The sequence below is a fragment of the Grus americana genome, chromosome 5 (genome assembly GCF_028858705.1).
Source record: "Grus americana isolate bGruAme1 chromosome 5, bGruAme1.mat, whole genome shotgun sequence".
Taxonomy (NCBI): domain Eukaryota; kingdom Metazoa; phylum Chordata; class Aves; order Gruiformes; family Gruidae; genus Grus; species Grus americana.
In genome coordinates, this window is record NC_072856.1 from 8,345,523 (window position 1) to 8,372,689 (window position 27,167).

General features: G+C 34.7%; 1 long non-coding RNA gene across 1 annotated transcript in view; it reads right to left on the reverse strand.

Moving 5' to 3' along the window:
* LOC129207041 (uncharacterized) overlaps positions 1 to 27,167 on the reverse strand; it is a 96,387-nt gene that overhangs the window by 32,620 nt on the left and 36,600 nt on the right. Inside the window, exons 6-7 of the long non-coding RNA XR_008577353.1 lie at positions 26,033 to 26,127; positions 15,021 to 15,185 (exon numbers count right to left, since the gene is read on the reverse strand). This is a non-coding gene — a long non-coding RNA (uncharacterized LOC129207041). The remainder of the gene's footprint in view (positions 1 to 15,020; positions 15,186 to 26,032; positions 26,128 to 27,167) is intronic.

The window sequence follows — 27,167 nt, forward strand, 5'->3', positions numbered from 1 at the left end:
TTTTATAGTGTTAACAGACTAACTGTCTGTTTATAGAGAAGTCAGCACCCTATGAAGAAGGAAATCTCTTTAGGTCTGCTATGTCAATGCTAAAAAAGGGACAAAAATCAGGAGAGCAGATATTTGCAACTACAAACACCATGAGTACAGAAACAAACTTTGAAAATAACTCTGCCCTCTAAACAAGCAGTTAACAAGATATACTTTTCAGTTTTTCACTCTTCTGCTGAGCATGACTATTTGCATACTTAATTTCCTACCAATTGGAATTTCAACAAAACAGAATATTAGCATTGCCTCAATTATAACTTGAGTACCGTACGTATAATACATCCATATTTGTCAAGTTAACTGGAACAAAAACATGCCACAAAGTAAAACAAAACTATTCCAAACAGTAAAAAGATAAATTTTTGTAAGTAAGTTCAGGAGAAAACATAGCTTTGACAAAGTTGACAAGGAATCAAGATATAAAGAATGAAGAACAACTAACTTTTGTCTTGAGCTTTTAAAGGATCTAGACATGAAAGCCTGACTATATTATCACATAGACTCTTCCAAATATTTCCATACTCATTCTTAGAATCATAAAATCATAGAATGGTTTGGGTTGGAAGGACCTTTAAAGGCCATCTTGTCCAACCCTCCTGCAATGAGCAGGGACATTTGCAACTAGATCAGGTTGCTCAGAGCCCCGTTCAACCTGACCTTGAATATTTCCAGGGATGGGGCATTCACCACCTCTCTGGGCAACCCATTCCAGTGTTCCACCACCCTCATCATAAAAAATGTCTTCCTCATATCTAGTCTGAATCTACCTTCTTTTAGTTTAAAACCTTTAGCCCTTGTCCTATAGCAACAGGCTCTGCTACGTTTGTCCTCATCTTTCTTATAAGCCCCCTTTAAGTATTGAAAGGCTGCAATAAGTTCTGCTTCTCTTCTCCAGGCTGAACAACCCCAACTCTCTCAGCCTGTCTTCACAGGAGAGGTGCTCCAGCCCTCTGATCGTTTTCGTGGCCCTCCTCTGGACTCGCTCCAACAGCTCCATGTCCTTCTTGTACTGGGGACCCCAGAGCTTGACTTGCTACTCCACGTAGGGTCTCACGAGAGCAGAGTAGAGGGGCAGAATCACCTCCCTCGACCTGCTGGTCATGCTTATTTTGATGCAACCCAGGATATGGTTGGCCTTCTGGGCTATGAGCACACATTGCTGGCTCATGTCCAGTTTTTCATCCACCAGTACTCCCAAGTCCTTCTCTGCAGGGCTGCTCTCAATCCCTTCATCCCCCAGCCTGTTAATGGATCCCCTATCCTATTATTGGCTATTCATTAATATATTGATGATATTTCATAAATATAACTTCACTGATAATAGTTATTATATTGATAAATAGCTTATGAAGAGTTTCAAAGGAAAGTCCCATCTTCTTCAGTCTTCCAGAACTCATTCATTCAAAAAATTAATATACTCTAATATTGGCTCACTTTTACTAGCTAACATGACTATTAAGAATTGGAAAATGAGGAAAGAGGTTTTTATTATTTTCACATTTTGTTTTAACGAAAAGAGGAATAGATAACACTGTAGAAAACATTAACTGGAATGGTTAAGTAGTTATTGAAAAAACTACTGAAGCCTTATGTGACTAGAAAAATGGGTGTGATCTGTAAAAATCCCGAAGTGGTTGATACTAATGGAACAAGCCTAACAACAAAAACCTGATGTACTAACACAGAATGTGAAACCCTATATTACAGAGGTAGCAAACACAGTAGAAGATTAGGACTGGAATACAAGTATTGAAAGGCATGAGTTTTTCAGAAAATACAGAAGAAAATACAGAAGAATAAATGTAGTGAGGTAGCACTGTACATTAATGATGAAATATAACATGGTCTGACCTAGAAGTAAAATTCAAGATACTTAATACATTGAGGACAATAAAATAATGATCATTTTCGAATTTTGAATCAACTGCCATGTGTACTCAAATATCCAATAACAAATATTTTTAACAGATTTTTTATGGCAGAGAGGCCATCAGATGAATAGAGAGAAGTGAATATAAATTATGCTTTAAAAAGGAAGAAGAAAAATCCATTAAACTAGAAAGCACCCTAACAAGACATGAAATAGTTTGAAATAATGTGCACCTTTTTCTTACATTCTAGTAAGAACCAAGACAGATGCAGATAAGGGATACAATCATGGTTACAGCAATGAAGAACTTCTCACACAAGAGGAAGCAAGAAGGATTCGGGATAGTATAGCAAAAAAAAAAAAAAATGCTGAAGAGATATGACTGCTGTTTAAAAATATATGGAGAGGAGGCAAAGAGCAAAGAAGATGCAGAGCTTTTTCAGAGAAAATCTATTAAAACAGGAAGAAATGGATATTAAAGAGACATGAAAACTTTCAGAATGGAAATTGGAAGAAAGTTTCTCATCATTGGAGCAGTGAGGCTCGCAGACAGCCTTATTATAGCAAATCTGAGAGCAGAAACCCCATTACTTTTTTTAGGTGGAATTTGATCTAATAAGGCTAAGTGTTGTATGATATGGCTTCTGGTTGTAGCAAAGCCTGCCCCTGACATTATGGTCCTCTTCAGTTCTCCTTTTTTAAAGCTTCAATTCAATCTGGATTTTAATAAGGACCTCTGGCAGATAAGTACAGTAGTGATGCTAGTTTTTATTTCCTTGCAGTTATTTGGAAGGCTTAAAGTCACATTTCTCAATTATCAAAAAAAGATATTTGTCAGGTATCTCAGCTAGCAGCAACACTGGCAGCCTGTTTCCTTGTTTTACAGCCTATGTAATTGCATTTTCTAAATCTTGGGAGATAACGTGATTAACCATGAAACACTGAACAGGCACTTGGATGTCTACACAAAACTTGTTTCCAGAAATGTCTGTGCTACATTCAATCTTGGTGGGGCAAAACCATGTTTGTAGTGAATTATCCAAATTCTCGAAATTTTTTAGTGAGATAATTTCAATCGTCTCCTTTTTACAGAACCCGAAAAATTAGTCCTTAGACCAAGTTCTGTACCTTTTATAGAGTGAATGGTTATATCAGGTCTTCAAGAACATTTTTCCTTCCATATGTCATTAAAGACTCGGAGAAGCAGCTCATTAAATACTTTTTTTTTCCTAACTGATCACTTTAATGTATTATAACTTAACCTATAAACATTTAATCGATATTGCAGTAATAAAAATGTGTAAATATTAAATAAATATTTATTAATCCAAACAGCAAGAATGAAATGTCACACTTTCCAGTGTTATACACGTAAACATAATTTAGCAAATTCGTGATGTACATGCTTTCCCAAAGTGACTAATTACACTGTTGAATTTAAAGCATTTAGTCTTACCAGTAGAATTTCATTGCTGTACTTCACTGACAACATTTTAAAAACTTCTTCAGTAATTCACAATTGACTGTTATCTTGTCAGCAACTTATTCTTCTTTTGATAAGCACATTTTGACAAGTTTTCAGAAAAAATCTGCTGCTTTCAAGCAGCTGGTCAGTACAAGGCTTACTTGACTTTCTCAGTAAACTGAGAGGGAGTTAACGACAGTGGGAAGAGAATGAGAAGAAACAAATCTTTTTCTGTGCAGTTTCAGTAGATAGAATTAATGTAGTATTGTTGTATTTGCCAGCATATTGACGTATATTGATGATTCTGTACCTAGGTAAAGCTAGTTCTTTTATATCTGGACAACTGTTCCCATATAGTAATGTATAGATTACAGTATATTTTCACCTGTGATTTTCCATATTAGAACAAAGAGCACAATGCTATAACAATTACATTTATAATCAAAACTACAAATAAAACCAGACTTCAAAAATGTTCTAACTTCAGTCAATCTCTAACATTTATTTTCCATCTAAGCTTTCCAACTGCACTTCTTAGGTGGGTAATCACCTCCATTAAAACAGATGTCAAGTAGGTGTTTTCATTGATCTAGTGTAGCTGAATGCATAAAGAATTTACGTCCTAAACATAGTTGTCTGAATTGCACATTAATTAAATGTTAAAACAGTCAAGGGGAATGTCTGTTGTCATTAGCTTCCCCCTGCACATTTTCCCCCATTCCCCACCCCCAGAAAGTATCCATTCAATTTAAATATTGAACATAAAATTTCACACAATATAAAAGGTGATACACTTTGAGGATTATTTTTTCCTTATTCACATACCATTTCTTCCTTCTACATATCTTCTCCCTTCTGACACCAGGGATGTCAGGATCAGTAGTGATAATGGACTGTAAATAAGCTTTAAGGTAAAACTGTGGAGGTACCTAAATTTTAAGACATAGCTGCCCTGGCTATACAATTTTTAAGAGCTCAGTCTGGGAAGCAGGCTAAAACATGGCATGCTTTTGATCTTACCCAACACTTCCATATTACTTCTTACAGAACACCTGTATTTTGGGCTACCTGGACAAACAAGGACTGACAGAATTCTGGTAACTAACAAAATTCACCTTTCCTCCTGGCAGGCAACACCAGGACTCTGCTAAAAATGATCCTGGGGAGATGTGACTTAGTCATAACAGAGAAATGGTACACAGCCAACCATTCTGCACTAGGAAGAAGTCTATGTTTGGGTCTCTCCCAATGGGCACAGCAAGCTGAAGTTCTTTCACTCCTCTTCTGAAGTGCTTTGACGATCGCATCAGGCTATGCTAATAATAAAGTTTGCTTCTGCACCAGTGAATAGCTGGCAACTTTGATGAAGAGGTCAACTCAGTTTTGCAATCAATATATAGAATTACAGATATCTAATACCCATATACTCTGCTAGTTAGCCCAATGGAACCTCACTTTAACTTTGAACAATTGCTGTCTTTAAGGCTCCAGGACAGAAACTGGGAAAAAATCCCACTTATCTAGAAATTATGTGAAATCATTTTTTGTACGCAAGACACGAGAGTGTGACAACTTGATAGATGGCGCAGAACTCAGATGACTTAGCTATATGAAACAGAGCTGTGATGGCTCAGGGAAGAATTTCACAATGAGGCATATCGGCAAGTCGTTTCTTTGCTACAATGGTAAAAAAAGATTCACAATAATAGTGAATCATCACCTTAGCTCATGGGACAGGCTGCAACACATTCTTGTCTCGCATAGTTGCCTGCCTGTTGGCTGAACTGTGAGACCTCTTCAGAAGTCCAATAAGGTAGAATTATTATTTTGATTGCTGAAAGAGTGTATGAAAAAAATGCAGGACTGATGACCCATTAGCTGCCATTTAGTAAAGTGAAAATTACAGAAACAGTCAGATAAAGAACTTTTCAAGCTACTGAAATAGATAGGAATACTGAAATTTTAAGAGGGCAGTGTGTCTGTGCAGAAAATAATCTGCAGGGAAGATCAAGCTGGGAAAGAAATGCAGGTTGGTGGCGACACCCAAATGGTGCCAGGATACAAATGCTTATCACTAGTTCCAGACAAGAGGCTGCAGCTCATAAATCAGATCTGAACACAACAGGGCCGTGGCACTCTGAGATGGGAGAGGAGAACTCTCTAATGTTCTGGATGCTCTTAAGAAAATGTTTGGTTAAGTCAGAACAGTTTGGCAGTCTAGCACTTAGCTATTTTCAGATGTGCAAAACTAAATAAGGTATTGCTTTATTTCTTAGTGTAAGGGTTATGACAAAAATTGTTCAGCAAGACAAAGGGAAAGATGGATTTAGCATCATTTGCTAGAGAAGAAAGTTTAGAAATCATTTATTTTCATGTCCTTGAAACCTGCAAGTCACCGTAAATTGAGAAGACAGTTTTGATTTACATCCCCGATTTATTCAAAATAAAACTGAATTAGTTTCATTTTTAAATGGTAATTTTGTTAATACTGAATTTAAGTAATTAATCAAGTTGCAAAATTATAAATGCAGCAAATTATTAGGAAAAGAATGGAAACAAGTTTAAAAAATCTTTGGAAAAATGGACAAATATCAAAGTATATAATAGTACGCTTTTAAATTTTAATAAAATTACAGTATAAGGTACAGGAAACTAAATTTGTGTGACATACAATAAATGTAGTGTATGCACTCTGAACAAGTCTGGTCCTTTTGGATCTTTTAGGCATTACAGGAATAAATTAAAATGAATTTATGGAAATAAAACCATAACAGGAAACAAGCATCTTTAAGAAATGCACAACTTCATAATGTTTCCTTTTTACAGACTTAAGGTCTTCATGTTAAAACATAAATAGGCAAAGTTTATGCAATGTGTTTGAAGAACCCACACTGAATATTTCAGGACTCAATTATTCAGGATAATTGAAAAGACAAACCCCAGTGGTATATGCAATCAAATGAAAAAGAGAGAAATAAAGCAAATAAAATCTTCAATTTTGTTTTCTCGGTCTTTTTTCTTACACTCAGCTTTTAAGCCAGTAAATAATTACCCTTGAGAGGTTCTAACAATTAAAGAATAACATTGATTAATTAGGAAAGAAAGTGAAGAATACTAATCAATCCTAAAGACAGTTTTTCTTCTCCCACCTCAAACCTTTTCGTCACCCACAAACAATGTGTTTTCTATACTGTTCAGATTCTTTTAAAAAACATTCATATTCTTGTCCATTCACACAAAACTCTCTTGGTGAGCATTGTTTTGGGAGGAGTGGGTGGTAGGCAGGGGGCACAGGATGTTGAAAGAACAGATAGGATGTCAGGTGAAGATGGAATGCTGTGCCCTCTCTAACCAGCTGAAGACTCTGCATGATTGTTTTCTTACAAATAATACCTGTGGGTGTTGAAACAGTTAGGGGAATCTATCAAACATACCCTTTCACTTTGCTGTTGTAACTCTATAAAATTTATTCTCATTTCAAAAGAATCTCGGCAATAATACCTGTAGGTGGTTGAGTAATTTAGAGAAAATCTGTCAAACCTACTTCCACTGACTTTAGCAATAGAATTCTGTAATTACTTTCAAAGTTGTAAAATGCAATGATTAATTTTCAGTATATTCAGAAAGTTCTAAACTGAGCTTTTTCTCTTTTTTTAAATTTTAATGACTTTTAATAAGCTCAGTGGAAGAACTAACTCAAAGAGTAGATCTAATGCTCGTGCAGCATTTCATTTAACTCACAATAAGGAAAAAAAGTCAGTGCTGCATTTAGGTAACAGATAGGACACTGCTCTGAGTATAGTCCCATCTTTGTATGGGAAGTTAGTCCACATTTACTGTCTCCTTATAGAACTCTAAAATGATACATCTGAAACTAATTTTGATTCAATCTTTTCTGTTTAAAACTACACGGGTTTACAGAATGTTTATGAACAATATAACTGAAGACCTCTTTTTCCTGCTCAACAGATATTTTTAATATTTCTTAATTCAGAATAATAGAACAAAATTGAAAACTCAAAAATTTATTGTAAGCCTAGTTATACTAGAAGAATCTCATAGTGCTCCCAGACTCAGGCACACATTCAAATCACTTTGTTTAACAACCTACACTCTGTCAACTGAGCCAAATGAGTGAACATTTATTCACTTTTTGTCCATGGCAAATGTGAGGTAATTTGACCTTTCACAATCCCTAAAGAGGGAAAGGTAGTCCAAGATGAACTGAAATAATCTCAGTATGCATAGAGACCAATAAAATACAGGAATTTAATAATTTGGCTGATAACTCCTTAGAACCTGGATGCAGATGATCAAGGTTATTTTATATGCCATCAGTCAAAGATAGTATAACTCAAGACTTTTGAGTCTATGAATTCTAAATGCTCAAAAAAGTCATTCATAGTTCTGTGCAGAGATGCATTTCTTTCAAATATTTACAGGCATCATTTTGTGGTAATCCAATTACAAGACTGGCAATAAAATGGAAAGCAACAAATTCCTTTTCCCATTCCCACCTGGTCATCACCAAAGAATCCATGTCCCGTTCGGATTCCCCTGATTATGCAGGAGGCACCGCAGCAGATCACATCTTCAAAAGGTGAACTGGTTTGTGGTCAGTGAGGCTTAATCAAATATGAGTGGCAAATGCATTGGACAAAGATGTTGGACCCTGCTATAATTAAAACTTCATTAGTCCCAAATGGTCGCTTAATTTCTAATTTGCAAAAGAATATCATTCCCCATCTGTGGTCTACATTTTGACTAATACGTAATTTTTTAGCATGAACCATATGTCTCTAGCAAACACACATGTTCAAACAGGGAGAAGGAAAAAATAATGGAAGTTCATGGTGAACAACAATCCAGAAATTACACTTTTAAAGTATTCATGTAACTCCTTCCCACAGTTTCTGCACTGTGCAGAAGAAATTCACAATTAAATGATGGTGGAAAAGTATGGGACATAGCCACCCTAGTTACAATTATTACAGTAATGCTTTGATACTCAAAAGAGAAACTGTTTATAAATTATGTACCAAAGTTGAAAGAAAACCAGAAGCAACATCATTCTTGCTGCTAATAAAAAGGAAAAGATTTAATCAGTCATTCTCTTAATAATCATGCTATATCTCTGTACCTAGTCACATTAACCTTTTCTACACAAAGAAGTTTTTAATTACCCAGTTCTCGATAATCTCAACCACTTCTTTTTAACTAAGTAAAGCATTGCTAGATTGCTGAACTTGACAAACCCATCCTTCATGCTTGCTACACAGACCTATTGGTCCCACATCTTGTGAAAATACATTTCAGAAGAATTTAGGATTTCCAATAAAAAAACTCTCTCTAGATCTAAATTAAGTTTTATTTATTTGAAATGCAATATGGCATATAGCGGAAACTCTTTATATGTTGTATCAATCAGGTGCCATCCATTTTAAAAGGAGAAAAAAAAACTATTTAACATACCAAAATAATTTTCTTACAGGATAAATAGCTCAGAGACAATTCCCCTGCAATGTATGTTTATGAAAAATCAGCAGGAGCCATTTATGGTCTCATAATACATAAATCAACTGAAAGAACACTTGGTCAGAATCTGAAACATCACAACATTAACTCACTGTGATTACAAAGCTTCCGTTATCCACTTCACAGGTGTCAAATAATTGTAACGTTATAATTTTTGTTAGGAGCTGGTAACAACTAAATCTATTTAAATGAGAATTGTTTCTTAGATGCATTTAAATGTTGGTTTAGAGGAAAAAAAAATCATGTTTTTACACATTGCCAAATGAAAAAGCAGAAAAATACTAAAAATTGTCTTACTTTTCCTGACCTAAACAATTTCGTGACAAGGCAAATGAACTATTCCATATAGATAGACATACATGCCACTAAGTGATGGAAATAAATAGGGCTTTGAAATATCAATGTTTATTTTTTCACTACAGCTCTTGCTTTCAGAATAATTACCTATGCACAAACTCTAGATGGCAACATTGCACTTACTGTATTACTAAAACAAAATGTCACACTAAGTCCCTACATATCCTCTTTATCAACATTTTATGTGCCACAGATCTATAGCCTCTTATTATAAGTGTAATGAAGCAGAAGTTATTGAAGCATTTTATTGATTGCTCAGATCACAAGTTTACTGTCATACTGAATTGGCACCTTACTTGCTGAAGCAAACTGCTGACACCTTTTTAAAAAAGTGACAACTACATCTATTTCATGACCAGAAATCCATTTTCATCTCTATCAAGACAAGAATGCAATTTTCACTTCATTTAACTGATGTTAGGCCTGCTCAAGGCATGACACTTAGAAAAAGACACAAGTTTAAGGTTCTTAAAATACTTCTGGTAACTAGAATGCAGCTCAGTTGTGGGAAAAATTTCAACCATCACTCAAATCTATAAACAATACAACATTCTAAGAATCACTTATCTGAACTATCAAGAGGGCAGTTTTCTCTTTCAATTTCAAAATTACTGAAACACTATTTTTATATTCTTTTAATAAGAAGGTATGCTGAAATATTACAGTTTTCATATGGAATCTTGCTCTACACAAAGTTCACTTTAACATGGGATTATTTCTTGAGTGGTCCCTACACAGGTCAAACAGACAAAAAATCTGGTTTTGTGCGACCTATGAAGAAGGAAATAAAGATACTTAACACCTCTTTGACAGTATGAGTCAATGTCATATAAAATTAGAAAAGCGGAAGTTGGAAGGAAGAGGAAACAAATATTTAAGTCTAAAAAAGGGGGGGTTACTGAACAGAGGCTGTTATATTGAAGTGATTTTAAGAATACACTTTAAAAAAACATAAAAACACAAATACAATATTGGGTTGAACTGGAAATCAACTTAAGCATTTGGGGAATTTCTTCCTTTTCTTCAAATAACAGCTACCAATTGTCAACTTTACCACAATATAATCTAATTTTCTGAAAAAAAGCATTATAAACAGGTACAATTTTCTTTGGTACAATTTTCTGATAACTGTGAACTAGGATGGATACAAAAATGATAGGAAAAACATATTGATTAAAAAACACTTGATAAAAGTGTATAATTTTGTTAGTTTCTCCCAGCCAAACCCCCTGCAAAATGTTTATGTCTAACAGCTAGTTTAGATTTTATTTTGGGGGGGGGGAAGGGGGAACAGTCATTAGAAATCTTACTAGACAATGAAATTACTGAAATCTGTGAAAACCAACTGAATAGTAATGACAGATATGTTTCTTATAAAGTAAGAAAGAAAAGTTATGGAGAAAAGCTTTTGTTTGTGTATGGCAGATGTATTCAACCTCCAATACTTGAGTCAGCAGTTTCAAGAGAACGACGCAAGAAAATAGAAGAAATATAGTCTTTCTTTTTTCTTTGTTCTGGTAGTTGCAATATTTCAGATTTCTTAAAGTCATTAATATTTTTATGGATCTGCATAGCAAAATGAGGAAAACCTTATGAATTATGATGTTCACGGATGTAGCTTAGAATAATAACAGTGAAGCTGGTGGATATACAGTTTTGAAATAGTACATTGAAGCTAGTGTTCCCATAGTCAAAATGGCAAATAGGGGAATCAGTCAATAATTTTATTCTCTCTTGTTTTCTTGTGGGTATTTTGCATACTAGCTCCATTACTTTAATGTAATGTAATTTGCTGTGGTTCAAATGATTAATTACTATTACTGTAAGTTCTGCTAGATCAAGCTAATGAACATTCAGCACAATTTCCTGTCACTTCTCATCCCAGCTCAGTCCCCTCATCCCCACATAAAACACACCTCCAGTAAAAATAAAAGCACACAGAATAGAACCATAGGACTGGCTATGTTTGTTAACTATCAATCACATTAAAAGTATCCTTTTAAGTAACACATGTTCAAAACCACTTAAATATACTTAAAGCAAGTTGTGATTCTCCAATGTTTATACACAGACATTTTCCATTATAAATCTTTACTGTGACAATGACGAGATAATTCTTCTATTTGCCTGTACATGTGCATTTTATATTATTTAGTAAAGGACAGATCAACAGCTTGAATAAAGCATAATTCTAAATAAAGAAAATGTTTAAAAACCATTAATATCATTTTAAAAGGTATTTGAGTCTTCTCTTTTGGCCTCTGTTTAGCTGTGCTAGGCCTGTGAATGACAGCTTCCCTGCTTGAAGCATACAGAAAGCACAGCCTTCCTCATTCACTGTCAGTACTATGGCCTTTTCACACGTTCCCTCCACAGCAGTGTTTGTCCCCAAACACTGGAACCCAGCACAATGGCATTCCTACTTCAACACCCCCACCAACAGCACCACTACATATGAAGAATGCTAATGAGATGGACATCCCCCATCTCTGAAAGTGTTAACTATATCCCATACTACCAGATATAATGTTATTTCTATTGTTATGTGTTGCATCTCAAAAGGAATTTCATTTTAGCAATGCTTCTTTCTAAAAACATTTTTAATGGAAGCTATAGTAACTTGACAAAAAGATTAAAAACCGTCTTACATGCACTCACCCAATTGCGTTCATTATATATATAATGAACTGATTTTAACCTTCAGATATATTTGTGGATCTCAGAAATTCCAACAGACACCAAAGCAGCATGTTTAAAATAGCAAGGCAAAAGGCTAACATATGAAATATGACTAGCAGAATAATTCTAACAGTACTGTTGTTTAAATCTTACTTTTTTGTTAGAAAACTGTATTTTACAGTCCCAGAATTCATGGCATTAAAATGTCAATATAAGCTTTGTCAAGAGTTTAGTGAAACTTATAGCTCATTATACAGATATGTAATTGCAATTAGAAAGAGTTTAAGGGGAAAAAAATAGAAGGCTTTTGTACTATAGTGTTTATACACATATATTTTCTTTCTTTCTCTTTTATTTAGAGAAAAGCACAAACAGGTTCAAGTACTCTCTCAGTTTTACCTGGTTTACTTCACCTATGTTATTCTCAAGGAATACTATTTGAAGAATATGGATTATCCTCTTCAGAAGGATACAAAGACTACAGCAAAGAGGTGGTAGCTCCTCACTGTTTTCTTCCGCTGGGGCAAGAAGCAACAGAGTGATGATTATAAAGACGACACTGTGCAACCAGTGCACAGTGTGGACCAGAAACTATGTATCATTTTAATTCAATACATGCATTTTAAACTGAAGTCCAGATGGATTTTAATAGAAGTACAAGTATCAGCATATTATTAGTTGTATGTGCTATTTGATTTCAATGGACAGACTATAGTGTCTTAGCAGAGTAATACCGAATCAAAGAATTTCCCTTTTTTTTTTTTTACTTCTATTCCCTTTTTATTTAAATGAAAAGACAAAGTAAATACAAATAATTCAAGTGTCAAAATAACACTGAGATAAATAGAAATCAAGAAAATATATTTAATGTTGTCAAGTAAGGGCTAGATGTTATATCGGTATGAATACTGTATGCAGTCATCATAGCATTATGTTGTCAGGCCTTAGCACAACAGGACAAAGTGTTGGTATTTTGCTTTAATGTCCTGGTTCTTTATTAGCGTGCTTCCTAATCTTATATCTCTATCATATCACAATGTGCTCTTTACAAAACAAACTTGGTTTAGTTATTTAGAAAAAAAAAGGTCAACATCAGTAAAATACAGTAAGATTATAGTAAGAAGTATTGTTATACCTACAGTGTAACATAACCTACAGTTATTATAATTATTTCATTCATGTTCAGTGCTAACACAAGTTCAGTTAGAAAATGCTTGGAAAAATTAACAGACACTTTAAGCTGAATTATATGTCGTATCTTATCTTTGAAGTAATATAATTCAAAATAACACGAGCTTTCAGCGCATTAACTGCACAAAACATTTAACATCCTTGTGCTGTAAAATTTTCATTTTAGCACTTAAACCAGTTTGAAATGTTTATTAAAATATTTTAATAGTAAGTTTTTTGTAGACAATTAACTGTCATAGCTGTACTGACATTTATCCTTGTAATATGGGCTCTTAAAAGTTAAAAATGTCCAAGATGGTTATACTGACAATATGTCTATATGCAAGCCTTTCATTATAAAGAGCCATTTGTCTTCAGAAGCGATTTCAAATCTACTAAAATTATTATCTTTTCCTTGTCATTTACAATTTCCAACTGAACACTGCTGATAATCACCAGAGGAATGATTAACGTAAGTTAATTCACTGAAATGTCTTTATATGTTCTTTACAGAGAAGAGCAAAGAGTGCCAATAAATGACTTGCATATGAATTTTTATTTAGAAACTCCATTGTCTGTTTTGTTCTACTAATTACCATTATACTTGCTAAATACTTGCATGCATTTTATATATGGAATTTTTTCTTTTTTAAGAGAGTAAATATTATATGTTAAGGCACTGGAAAGTAATAGATTTAATTTCTGTAGCTTTTGTGAGAGGCAGCATTGTCTTAAAAGTGAAGAATTACCAGCAAAAAGTGTAACGATATTTCTCACTTTTTAATATATCACTATACATTTTGAAACAACTTTTCTTTTTTTTTCCTTTTCTGCTTGTTTCTCCCTCACACATGCTCTCTCGCTTTTGTTTTTGTTTTTGTTTGATTTCTTCTTGCTGACCACTATTAGCTCTAGACAGGAATAGTCTCTTCCGAAGTCAATTCTCATTTCTCTGTATGGATCTGACAGCAGGAGGTGCTGTATAAACACTGTGACTGACACTTGGCTTGCACCTCTCCTCCCCCTTCCTCCATAGCCTGGTAGCTTGATCTATCTGACGCAGTCGTTCTTAACGCGGGGGCCTGAGATCATTTTTAAATCTGAGGTTCCTACCCAGTTGTTTAATTTCTATAGCACACTTTTCCTGGAAAATCTATATGTCTACTATTTTTATAAAGTACTCAATCCTTAAAAATATGCACATTCTCACACACACATAAATGAACTTCAGTAACGATGCTGAACAAGATCACTATTTTTTTAACATATTTCCTAAAATTAAACACCTGATTAATAACAAAAAAATCATCTTATTGCTCTCAAACTATCAAACAGTATATTCAGTATCTGTTTTCTACTATTTTTTTCAAATTAAAATGCATGTCTAGTGTATTTATTTAATGGTATATGTATAGTAATTAAAATATTGAGGTTTTAAAATATTATACATTTATTTAATTTTTCATAATGCAACACCAGTTATACTTAGAAGTGTTTTATTTATTTGTTAAAAAAATGTTTCAACTAAATACTTATTTAAATTAGTTTTATTGGAAGAGCTATGAGACCATTAAAAACTGCATGTGCAGAACAAGCAATGAAACATGATTGCTTTAGAGAGTTTCCACAGAAGGAACATCACAGCTAGGCACAGTATGCAGCAAGAAAAGATGAGACATATGACATCCCACACCAAAAGAGAGACACAATTAACTCCTTTATTGTTGGCTTTGCAATTATAGGAGAAGCATTTCATTTTCCTAACAGGCACTGCAGCTTCTGCAATATATGTCACACTTCTTTATGACACAGTGCCAGTCATTGGTTTTATACAATTAGTACATTTGAAAATGAAAACAAAAAAGCAGACTTTTAAAGAGTGGGACAACTCACCTGTTTGCAACAGTTTGCAGACTGTAATCGTTGGTGCAGGGCCAATTGAACTCCTTGGATATAAATCTTTGCTCCTGAGAGGCTGAAACCTTCTCTCTTAAAGACCCAAACAGGTCCACACAAAAGGTGTGATGGAATTTTGCAGGCATCTGTCAAGCAGAGGAGCTATGCAAAGAAAAGAAGAAAAAGGAAAAAAAAAAGAAAATGCATTCTTTTGACCCAACTGAAATATACAGCCTCTAACGCAGCCTCAGCATCAGAACTAACTCTTAATATCTATTATTTATATCTGACCTGGGTTAAGTCTTGGAAAAGCAACTCCTGCATTTCTAGTGGCCACCATGAAGGACGTATTTATATTGAGACACCCCCCATGAAAGACTCATAAGCTTCGTGAGCACACCTGAATAGTTCTGAAGTGTGCCTAACTAGCTGCACAGAGTGTCATGGTGTGCACTGATTGCCTTATCTTCTCATTTATCACAGATGAGTTGGAACCAACCTTGCTGAAATCTACTTGCATTGTCCTGATAAAATTGCAAGATCCATGTTGTTTCTGTATACAGTTTCCTGTTGAGGAGCTTACATATACCTACCATATTAGAAATGGTAACATTCATAAAATATAATCACCACTCTCATAAGCCATTTTATTATAACCTCCTCATTGCCACTACTCAAAAAACAACTTCTAACAAATAAAAATGCTCAGTGTAGCTGTTTAATAACAAGGAAAGGTCAAATGAAAAGATAGATAAAATTGATTAATGATGATGGTCTCAACAAGATCTTTTTCTTGCTCTTCCTAGATTTCGAATCACTGTAAAGGTTGCAAGCATTCTCTCGAAGGGACCTACGTCAATATGTGTGACAAATAAGGAATGATGATTTTGGCTTCAGGCATTACTCAGATGCACGTGCTTTGCAGATATTTTTGTGTAACGCATACGTGGGCCTTTCTTATAGGACAAAATAAAATAGCAGCAAGTAGCATTTCACGCTTTTACCTGCTGTTGGAGAAGGGAAGGGAAGGGAAGGGAAGGGAAGGGAAGGGAAGGGAAGGGAAGGGAAGGGAAGGGAAGGGAAGGGAAGGGAAGGGAAGGGAAGGGAAGGGAAGGGAAGGGAAGGGAAGGGAAGGGAACCACCAAAATATATTTTTACTAGTAATATACAAGAAAATACAAAAAAACCCCAATAAATCATATAAAGCATATTTGTGAACTATGCAAATAAAATTATATACATAATTTTCCCATCTAGTCAATCTATGATCATAAAGATTCATATCTGCCATATAGATATAAATGGTGGATTTCCTAGGTACATAACTACGATCAAAGAACTACAGGTTTTGTCAGAGAAAATACCTGTGGATGAATTATACTTTACATATTTTATTAAGAATAGGAGACAAACATTCCATTCAGATGTGGCAAATATTTAGCCTCAATAGCTATTCACTCAGCTGTGAGAACAGAGTCTGAACTAAGACCTTAGTTAAGAAACTTTCAAATGTGAGTTCTTTTATAACTGGCGACATTTGGACAAATACAGAAGGAATATATCATACAGTTAAATCCATCTTCAAAGATAAACATGCAACAGACTGTACTTTGCCTCTGCTAAAGTCAGTGTATTTTATGAATTATTTAAGCACACAGTTAAGCAAAACTGTGTGTTCATTTTTGTGAAAGGCATTACTTTTTTAAAAAATCATGTTAAAATCCAAGTCTTCTGACTTCCACAATTTTGTGATATAATCTTATCATCCGGTCAGTAGTTTCATGTATTCTCACATAAATAGTCCTGAGAGCTTCCATATGGTATGCTTACTTCTCCAGCAAATATCCTTGCACCTACTTCCATCCTGCATACTTTGCATAAAATGCCTTTTCTGAATTAGTTGGCAAAGCCATTAAAATTCAGTTACTTAGACTCCATTGAAGTTGCAATGTTGCTGTGGTATTTACTGGACTGTACAATCTCAGTTCAGCCAAATAACACAAATACAAGAATAAATAAAAGCACCACAAAAGTTCTGTTTCAATCTAAAGGATATCTACATGGTTAACAAAATCCATTTAGGTAATCTCTTGAATGAAAACCTATCACATGTTTCTTCCCAAGTAATTTAGAATTGTCTGTAAGTCTCACATGTACTGTCTCTTTGTTACAGAAGTGGAAAATGGTATGCAGAAGCTTGTATAAATGACAAGTGGGGAGAGAAGCAACATAAGATGATCTGTGGAAAGATGCATACATGGGTTCAATGCTCTGCTGGGACTTAAGGAAAGAAAATGAGCTGAAAGCCTGTCCATACTTAAGTTTATGATAAAAATCCCATTTATCTAAAGGGAGACCAGACTCCACAAAATAAGGCTGATGGGGATTCACTGAACAAGGTTAATAGGCATATTCATCTACTCTTACTGATTATCCTGAAAAATAATACTGCAAAACTTTTTCAAAATATGGCATCAAAGTAAAGACTCCAAACCCGAATGCATACTATATAGCATTAAATACTTGCTTTTAAAACCCTATTGGTCAGGATATGGCCATGCAATTGAACATGAGCAAAAATGATTTCAAGATGACAATCAGTGAATTAATAAATTTACAGACTATTCTAATAAAGTGTTCACTCCTTAATATTGGCATCAGACATAAAATTAAGAAGATTAGATGAGATAATGAATGAGGACTGATCAGGAGCACTGGCGGGAGTGAATTTACTTCAGGACTAAGTAGGCAGCATCAGAATTAAATCTATGTTTCATGTTACGTGATGAGGAGTGGTTATAGTCACACTGAGTTCAAATGAAATAAAAGGATGCAAATCTGATCCCAGTGAAGTCTCTGGAAGTTTTACAAACAACTTAAGTGAATAAGGTTTTTTACTCAGTGCTTTTAACTTAGTTACCTTCGTTAACTTAGTTAACTTAGTAAGAAAAAGATTACAAACAGAAATGAAGATAAACACAAGTAGTGCTGCGTTCTGAGTGTGCAAGCAGACTGAAACACAGCTGTGAGAAAATGTGTGTATACTGGAATTGGATGTTACATTTGAACACTAATTATAATAGTACTCAATATTTTACCAAAAATAATTTTAACACCAGTATAATGTGGCTGTGGTGATTCACCTTCTTTGAAGGTAGTGACCTTCAGAAGTAGAGAGGGGAGAGTTCCAGGACCTGCTGGGATAGCTTGGAAGTGAAAAGATCCACAGTGTCACCTCTTTCAGACATGCCTAAAACCCAAATTAGTCAGTCACAGTGAGTATCAGACTCAAATAATTGCCTGTTAGCAATCATCATTTCCATAAACATCAGCTGATTCTATCCATAACAGTATTTGCTCTATTCCACACTTAACCTTTTGTTTCCAGATTTATAGTCACTGAAGTACAAAACCATGTGTCCCTAGAAAGGGAAAGGAATAAAGATAGAACAGCAAGGCAGTCATTTCAGAAGATTATACTTTTACTGAAATATTCCAAAAGTTTATTGCTCTCAGTATCTGGTTGGTGATTCCAGAAGATATCCTTAGCACTCTAGATAAAAAATTCACTGTTGCTCAAAAATTATTCCTAGTTTAGGAATGTATATGTTGTTCTCATTCGGAACTGATATAGGTATGCAAGAATAATAATTTTCAATGAACGGCTAGCTACTTCCAGACTTCTGGCTATTTTGGTGACTTACCTAAAACAAAGAATGTATGAGTCTGAAGGAATATCCTTTAGAAAACTAAGAGTATCACTGAGTCCATAAAATGTCTCCCAACTCCACTAGAGTGCTTTGATAACATGATTTTATACAGACCAGCATCTACAAAGCAAGGTGAAAAGAATCTATAGGCAAAATTTCCCAAAGATTTTACAAGTCTATTGTCAAGTGTTGCATTGTCCCTTCAACATTATAGCTGATCAAACATTACAAACATTGAACTATGAAGCAGGACTATGAAGGTCAATAACAGTGTGTTAACCATAGCAAAAGAAGGCAAAGGCTAACCCTTGGAAAGAAAGTGCATGAGCTAACTACTAAGGTCTAGGAACAACTCATCATGATGTATGTCTCTCAGGAGGTTAGAGATTTTATTGTGAGGTACACATGGAATTCCTGAGAGGGAGTGATGACAAATGAGTCCTTGCTCAGAAAATGAAATAAATTTTAAAGGACGGAAACTTCCCGTCAAGGGAACATATTTTAAATTATAGACAAAATCCCTTTTCTTTATAGTTTTTATGCAGAATTTAAAATATTGCATTAGAACCCATCTGCATTTTTTCTTTTTTGATTGAGTAAATTTTCTCATTGCAGCAGTCTTAGCTGCTAGATATTCAGCCATGGATAAAAGGAGAGTACTCAATGATCCTTCCTCCTCAGCTAAGATGAACAGTGTAAATATACCTTTATTGCTTTTATTCTCTCCCTCATTGATTTTTTTTTTTTTACTGTATATCACATGACAAACATTGAATTTCCTTGAAGGAAATAATTGTTTTACAGTGTAATTTTACACTCCTCTGAAGAACAGAAATAAGAAATTTTCCCTAAAACAAAACCCAGAGATTTTAAATTGATGGAGATAATGGCATGAAGCCACTGTGGCAAACAGGAGAGAAAAATCTGCTTTTTTCTTTGTCTTGTCTTGAAACTTGCTGAAAATGGTAAGAGTGCAGTGTTGATCAAATGGAACGACAGAAAGCATGAAAGCCAAAGACCAGTAGGATATCCACAAAAAGTAAGCAGAACATTTGTAAAGGAATGGGAAAATCACCCTCTGGCAATTTGCAGTCATCACAAGAGGACTGGAAAAAAACCCCAAAACCCAAAAAACCAAATCCCCCAAAATTCAGTTTGTTAACTTTTTTCTTTCTTAAACTCATTCCATTATTGGAGCATAAACATTAGTATTATGCTGAGTTCTCTTCCACATCAATTTATCCTAGTAAATAACCTACATAACAGTAAAATTATTTTTTTAATAAGTAATAGTATCAGAATAACAGGAAAGAATTCATTAACTTTCTTTCTGCTATGGGAAAAAAAATATCTTTCAAGATGATCAAAATACTAGAAATTCTTTTTACGCTTCCTCAGGACAAGGCTTTTCCTGAAGGTACTTTCAATATGTACCGTACACTGTATACATATTACACAGAGGGCATGAGATTGTGCTAGCATGCACTGTACTTCACTGTTTCTTATTTCTAGCAAACACCACGCAACTCTCTGTCCAGGGTAACTGGCATATACTAACCAAAACTGTGATTTATATAGGGAAACTGAATGATGGGGAACATGCAGTTTCCTATGTTGTTCAAATTATGTCAGTGTGTTTTTACTCAAACAAAAACTAATCTAACAGCTGCTGCGTACTTTTGTTTACATGGTATATGTCAAATCGTATTGTCCCCAAGGTACTTATGAGAGATGCTTTAGCAGTCATTTTCTTAAATACTGATGCCTATCCGAATTTGGATTTTTCCACCATTGAACAGAATGACAAGCACACGATTGCTGTACTTAAAGCAATCTTTCACAGCTGCTTTGCTTTTTCAGTGATCCCATTAAATTGACGGCATATGCCTGTGGGGTCTACAATGTTACAATACTGCTGAACAAGATGTTGATTGTACAATACAAATTTGTACAATAGAACTTGGCTTTATTGTGGGAACCATTTTCCAGGTCATCCTTCCATTTACTTTTAACCTGAGCAAAATTTAATTTAAAAACTTATCTATCTCTGTGACCTTTACTGAACACCTGGTTATATTAATTGTTTAGAAGTGCAAACTCTAACACTCAGTGGTTAGTAGGCATGAAAACCTATGAAGTCTCCTCAGTTCCTAAAATGAGCATGAGTCATGTCTTTTCTTGAACTGAACGAAGTAGCTGTGCATTAAATATGCTGGCACATCTTCTGCTTGAGCAAGTGGACCGAAATGGTGTGAATTGTTAATGCCTTGCTGCTTTGGTTCACGGCTTGTGATTGATCATTTGTAACTATATCTACTCCTTGTTCCATGAAATCAAGTATGGAGTAATGGGTTCATCAGATTTTTGGGTTAAATTGAGAGTGAAGAGGTACTGTGTGTGGAAATAAGAGTTGCCATGTTCGGGGCTGGCCTTGTAACAGCATGGAATCTAAAGGCGATATTCAAAACCACTTCACTCATCATACGCTTACTGATTCTGAATAGGGTCCATTTGCAGGGGACATTTGGTAGTTTTCCAATACACTTTATGCCTCTTTCTCCACTTCTACCACCCTGCACATTTTTTTTTTTAAACCAGTATAGCTTATAACAGGTCAGCACAGAAAATTAATAGATTTAAATAACTTGCTGTGTAAAAGCAAAATTAGCCTCAGACTGAAATGACTGTCCTCCTACTAATTAATATTACCTAAAGTCATTTGCATGACTCAGGCTATAAAGAACTCAGCAAAGTTTTACTCATTATTCAGAATTATAATCTCATATTTTGTAGAAAATTAGTTTTCCAGGTAGAAAGAAAGAGTTACAATAGCCTTAATTTTACTCCTCAGTCCATTCATGTGCAGGAATGACACATATTTCCAGACACCACAACACGGCTTGTGACTTTGCAAACAGCAGTGTGTGGGACCACAGAAAATACAAGCCAACAGCAACCAGAAGTGACAACTTGCGATGGCCTGCAGGAGAGTAATCACATTACTCTATCTCCACAGAACAAGAAAGGTAATGTATGTCAGTATCAAACCTGCTGCAATGCTCACAATGTTCTGTTTGTGTGACAGAAGCCTCACTATACTTACTGTGCTCCTCTGGTTAAATTTCACCAATTCAAAATAAAACATACCCACTTGTTTCCATTGTTTTAAAAAAATGTACAGAAGCTATTTAATTACATGTGACTGTTTAACTTGGAATGAATTAATCACTCGAGTCACATGAAACTAACCACCAGGTTTTCCATCTGCTCATGTGCTGAAGTTCAAAGGCAAAACTAAAATCTGGACAAATTTAAAACCAAAAGAGAAATACAGAGTAATAATTGACTACTATTGCTCCTCATTTAGGAGTAAAGAATGAAGTGGAAGGCAATGAAATGGAAGGGAAGTGGAAAGGAGTGTACTGCCTGTATACATCTGTGTATATGTGTGATGATTATAAACATGCTAAGACAAGAAAAGAGATACCTCAGTTTAGTTCAATTTCATCTGATCTAGGTCATATAAGATTTTAAATCTCTCTTCTTTGTTTAATATTTATCCTGATGAATGTAAGTATAGTGCAAGTCTACAGAAATCTAGTCGATGCACAAGTTTTGTCATTAAGAGTTTTTGGGAGGCTTCAATCCATGCAACATTGGAGAAATAGAGGAAGCAATCATGAATGAAGAAGCTGCTTTTTTCAGAACTCATTTTGAAAGTTTTCTATATTTTTCCATCTTTTCTCCTCCTGTCTTTATGTTAGCACTAGAGAAACCTTGCTGACGTGAAGTTTCTACATTTAAGTATTTAATCAGGCTCTTTTTGAACTAGTTGGACTTATGATGGCTTTGTTGGTTTATAATTGTTGTTGGGAAGCTTTCCCACACTTGCATAAGGAGCTGTGCCACCATTTGGAAGACATTTATCAAGCCTATGGAAGTCTTTTATAAAAAATCAATAATTTTCCTGGGTATTTCCTTTTTTTAATTGTGACTAACTTGCAGATGCTTATCTCCATTTTCAAAACATTCAGTGCTGAAGCAGTTACAGAAACCTGTCCAGATGAAATTGCAGCAACCAGCCAATGAAAGGCCAAGAAGACTTTCTCAGCCACAGTATGCTTAGAATTCTTTAAAATAGTTCATTCTGATGCATTTCTGCAGTCCACCTGGTCAGTTCACAGGATCACAGAATGGTTGAGGTTGGAAGGGACCTCTGGAGTTTACCTAGTCCAGCTCCCTGCTCAAAGAAGGGTCAAGCTAGAGCAGATTGCTCAAGATTTTCTCCAGTGGTATTCTGAATATCCCTAAGCATGAGACTCCATAACATCACTGGGCAAACTGTTCAGGGTCTGACCGCCCTCACAGTAATTTTTTCTGTCTTATGCTTAAGTGGAATTTCCTGCACTTCAGTTTGTGCCCACTGCTTCTTACCCATTCATCAAATACTACTGAGAAGAATCAGAACCCATCTTCTTTACTCTCCCCGCCCCAGCCTGTACTGGATTATATTACTATTGGATTATAGCTCTCCAGCTGCAGGACTTAGCATTTCCCTTTAACGAACTTTATGGGATTCCTGTCTGCCTATTTATAAATTCTTCCTCCAGCAGTTTTTCTAACCTTCAAAAGTTATTTAAGACTTATAAGAAGAAGAAAAGGAACAATATATATTGCCTAATTCAATAAGTATATAACATATGTAGACGGTAGAGAAAGGTCCTGGAGAAAATTAGAGTTGACCTTCATAACTATGACCTTGTAAATATGAATTTCATTCAGGCAAAAGGCTCACTCCTAAAGAACTACACTTTAAAAAAATACTACCTGTGAAGGATATATTCAGATTTCATAGCAAGCAACTCCAGATCATAGAATCACAGAATCATAGAATGGTTTAGGTTAGAAGGGACCTTAAAGATCATCTAGTTCCAACCCCCCTGCCATGGATATTTCTCAGAAAAATTATTACTTAAAAACCAAAGGTGTTCTTCTTCATTCAGCCAGATATACATACTGCCAGACAGGAGAAGGAGGAAAAATTGATCTCATGTCAGTTTTTTGCACTCTAATTTACCAAGTCAAGTAAAGACGCTTTATATTGGAATTTAATGCTGTTTCAGTGCTCTGTTGGTTACAACCCATGGTGTCAGCAGCTACACATTTGACAGACCAATTCAAACATCTTTTTTATTTTCCCTGCTCATACTGTGCTTTCTACACTAAAGAGAATAAGGTATGTACAGGGGGCTACATCCTGTGCTTTCCGATGGAGTTTTAGAACTTCACACCGGTGAGTAGAAGTGAGCACTGAGCATTTAGTTTAAGTATCACATTTTCATGTAAAATGCATAGTCCTTCTATTATTATATATTGTGTATACATTAATACATTGTACATACAACATATCAGTAGACATTTACTATAATAATAATATTCTGTATATAAAAATATACAGTTTATACTATAGTATATTACATTGTATTATATTACATATATTATTATAAAGTTGTCTGAATAGACCAATTAATTAGCTGCATCTGTTGATGCCAATTCTTACTGGTCTGACAAATCAATGAATCTACTCCCTTAAGAATAGGCAATAGAGGTATAAAAGGGGAAAAATACTATGGACCACACAGTGCCTGATATAAGTATAGAGCAAATTTTTATATCTCTGTGGGAAAAGTAATGATACAAACTCCACAGAGATGTGCTTCTAAATTCAGAATTATGATCCTAGCTAGGTTAAGAATAAAAACACTTCTCTAGCTATGGGATCAACGCCAGTTTACTTTTCCTGGATCTGTCAAAAAAGATGTGTCTACTAAATTCCATATCTGAGGATAGAAACATTAGGCTGAATCTGAAGTTAAATTTTAGGATGAGGTACAGAAAAGAAATATCTGGGTTGATTCTTAGACAGGTCATGTAATTGCTATCAAAGATACTTTTGTCACAGCACAGGATTTCACAGTGAAGGCAGGGTTGAGTGTTTTTCATCATGACTGAGTTCTATTTCAATGCTGGTTTTGAAGGACATATTTTAGTAGTAACATGCTTGTATACAAATGCTGCAAGTGCAGTTATATAGCCTGTGATTAAAGAAAATGAGGCACACAAAGGCTTAATCCGTATCTTCCTATCCAATGTGCCACTGATGTCATCAGTACCATAAATGGAAAATGCCACCAGAGATAAATAGTTCCATCACGTGGAGTATGCACACTCTGAATATATCAGTGGGTTCTTTTTTCAACAATACTGACTGGGCATACGTCCAGTTTCTCCTCAGACAGTTTTGGGGAATATTTAGCTGAGGCTATTACGCTCATCCTATTACAACTATTTTCATAAGCATTCTCCATATTTTTTTTAATAATTGAGAATATTTTTTTTAATGTCTTTGATCTGAAAGTAGCTGTAAACTTTGAAATAACAAGAAAATGCTCATAATAAAGACAGTCTTCACTCTTCCTAAAATGGGACCAGGGAATGCTATCTGGCTGGTGAGGAGAGTCAAAACCACCTGAAAACTCTACTTCTAGCTGGGATGAAATCTTATCTGCTTTTCTGAAAGTGGTTAGGACTAGAAGAGAAATAATCAGACTACTTACATAGACATTTGTTGAGGCGCACAACCCAAAGAATTTAAGATTCCTTTCACTGATTTACAAATGCTACATCTTCCTTGTATACTCCTCCCATCATAGGAGGATTATTTATAGACACAGGCACCCCTAAAGTCTGAAGCTCTTGAGCTCATTTATTTAAAACCTTGTACTAAAAATCTTTGGTCTGAATAACAGAGATATTCAGGATAAGGAAAAAAGTCATAGGGTTATATACTTAAATGCCTAATTAAATTTATAGTACAAAGATATAGCTATTTGTTAGAAAATAGCCCTGAAGGAAAGCTCAAAGAAATAATTCTTAGCCTTCTTCAACAGTTGGAATGATGTCTTATTTACAGACCATATACAAGGGTAGAAGAGATAAACTGTGTGTGTCATCCCATTGCAACTGTAAGAAAAAGCTCAGACTGAACAAGTATCTGCAGAAAACAAGGCATGCAATCACTGAAAAAAGGATGAAAAATTATGCAAATATTAAAATGCTAGAATTACATAAAAACAATAGCTTTATTCAAGAGCTTATTTACTGAGTATTTGCCATTTTTTTGTTCCATTTAAGGGCACCAAACTACACAAAGGATTAAAAAAATAAGTCCAGGTTCACTTTTCAGTTTTAAGTCCTCAATTTAATAAACAGAAAGCCTGTCCTACAAATCCTACTTACCACTTATGATATTGCCAATTTTTTTCTCCACATATGTTGCATTAGTTTCTCAATGGAGAAGTAACATTCATCCTCAGTGTGCAATCATCTCAAAACTTTAAAAAAAGAAAGGTGTTACTGCAAATAATTAAGACCTAGTTCTTTAAAAAAATGTGCTAAGAAAAACAAAAAAGCCCCACCATGATATGAATATGCTCTAAACAGTTACAAAGTAAATATTTACCACTTAGAAAACAAATGCCTTTGCAGTGTAGTCTATACCCCACATAAAATGCAGAATGTACAGCCGTTGATCCTCTGATTTCCAGTAATGACTTACTCATTGGCAAGTCCAGCATTCTATATATGCAAATTTATTAGAAATGCAAGAAATCAAGCATTCCAAGTTATCCTTGGGAAAAAATGTAATTGCAGGTAGGACAAAATGTTATGTGCTTTTTACCAACTGAAATAGCATGAAATGAAAAAGAAAAATTTAGATGTTTGTGAAAAATGGATCTACTTCTATCAGATGCTGTACACATACATGTAACAGGAAGCTCTACTTCCAAGACTTTATAGACAAAGTAAGATACAGAAATAAAATTGTTATCAATTCTAATTAGTTTAGCCACACAAAAAGATGCATACACTGTGCAAAATTTTTAACGTGTGTTTATAGACCATATATGCTCATGGTAGAAAAACAATATAATGTACCAGTGTCTTAAAAGTGACTCAGTGATTTCAGCAAAAGACTCCTTGGCAATAGAAAGTGTATGGCCTACTAGCACACAGTTGAGTTACACTGGCTGCTGCTGAAGAGAAAGAAGAGCTTGATTTTCCCTGCTACACCTTTATGCTAATTGTATATTTGGACTAAAGCATGCAGGCTTTCACTGCTTTGAATAAAAAGATATGCTAAACTCTAGAAATGTCACAATTGCTTAATTTAACCCCTGATCCCATTAAACACACAAATACATGTTTTTGTATTATTTTAAATGTTTAATTCTAAATAATTTTTTATTCTGCTAGCAAAGATAGAAGCTCTCCTTTAGAAACATTTAGAACAACACATCCCAAACATAATAATGTTTCAGCTTGTTGTATACTGTCACAATAGGGGATATCACAAGCCATTTCTTGTGTCCAT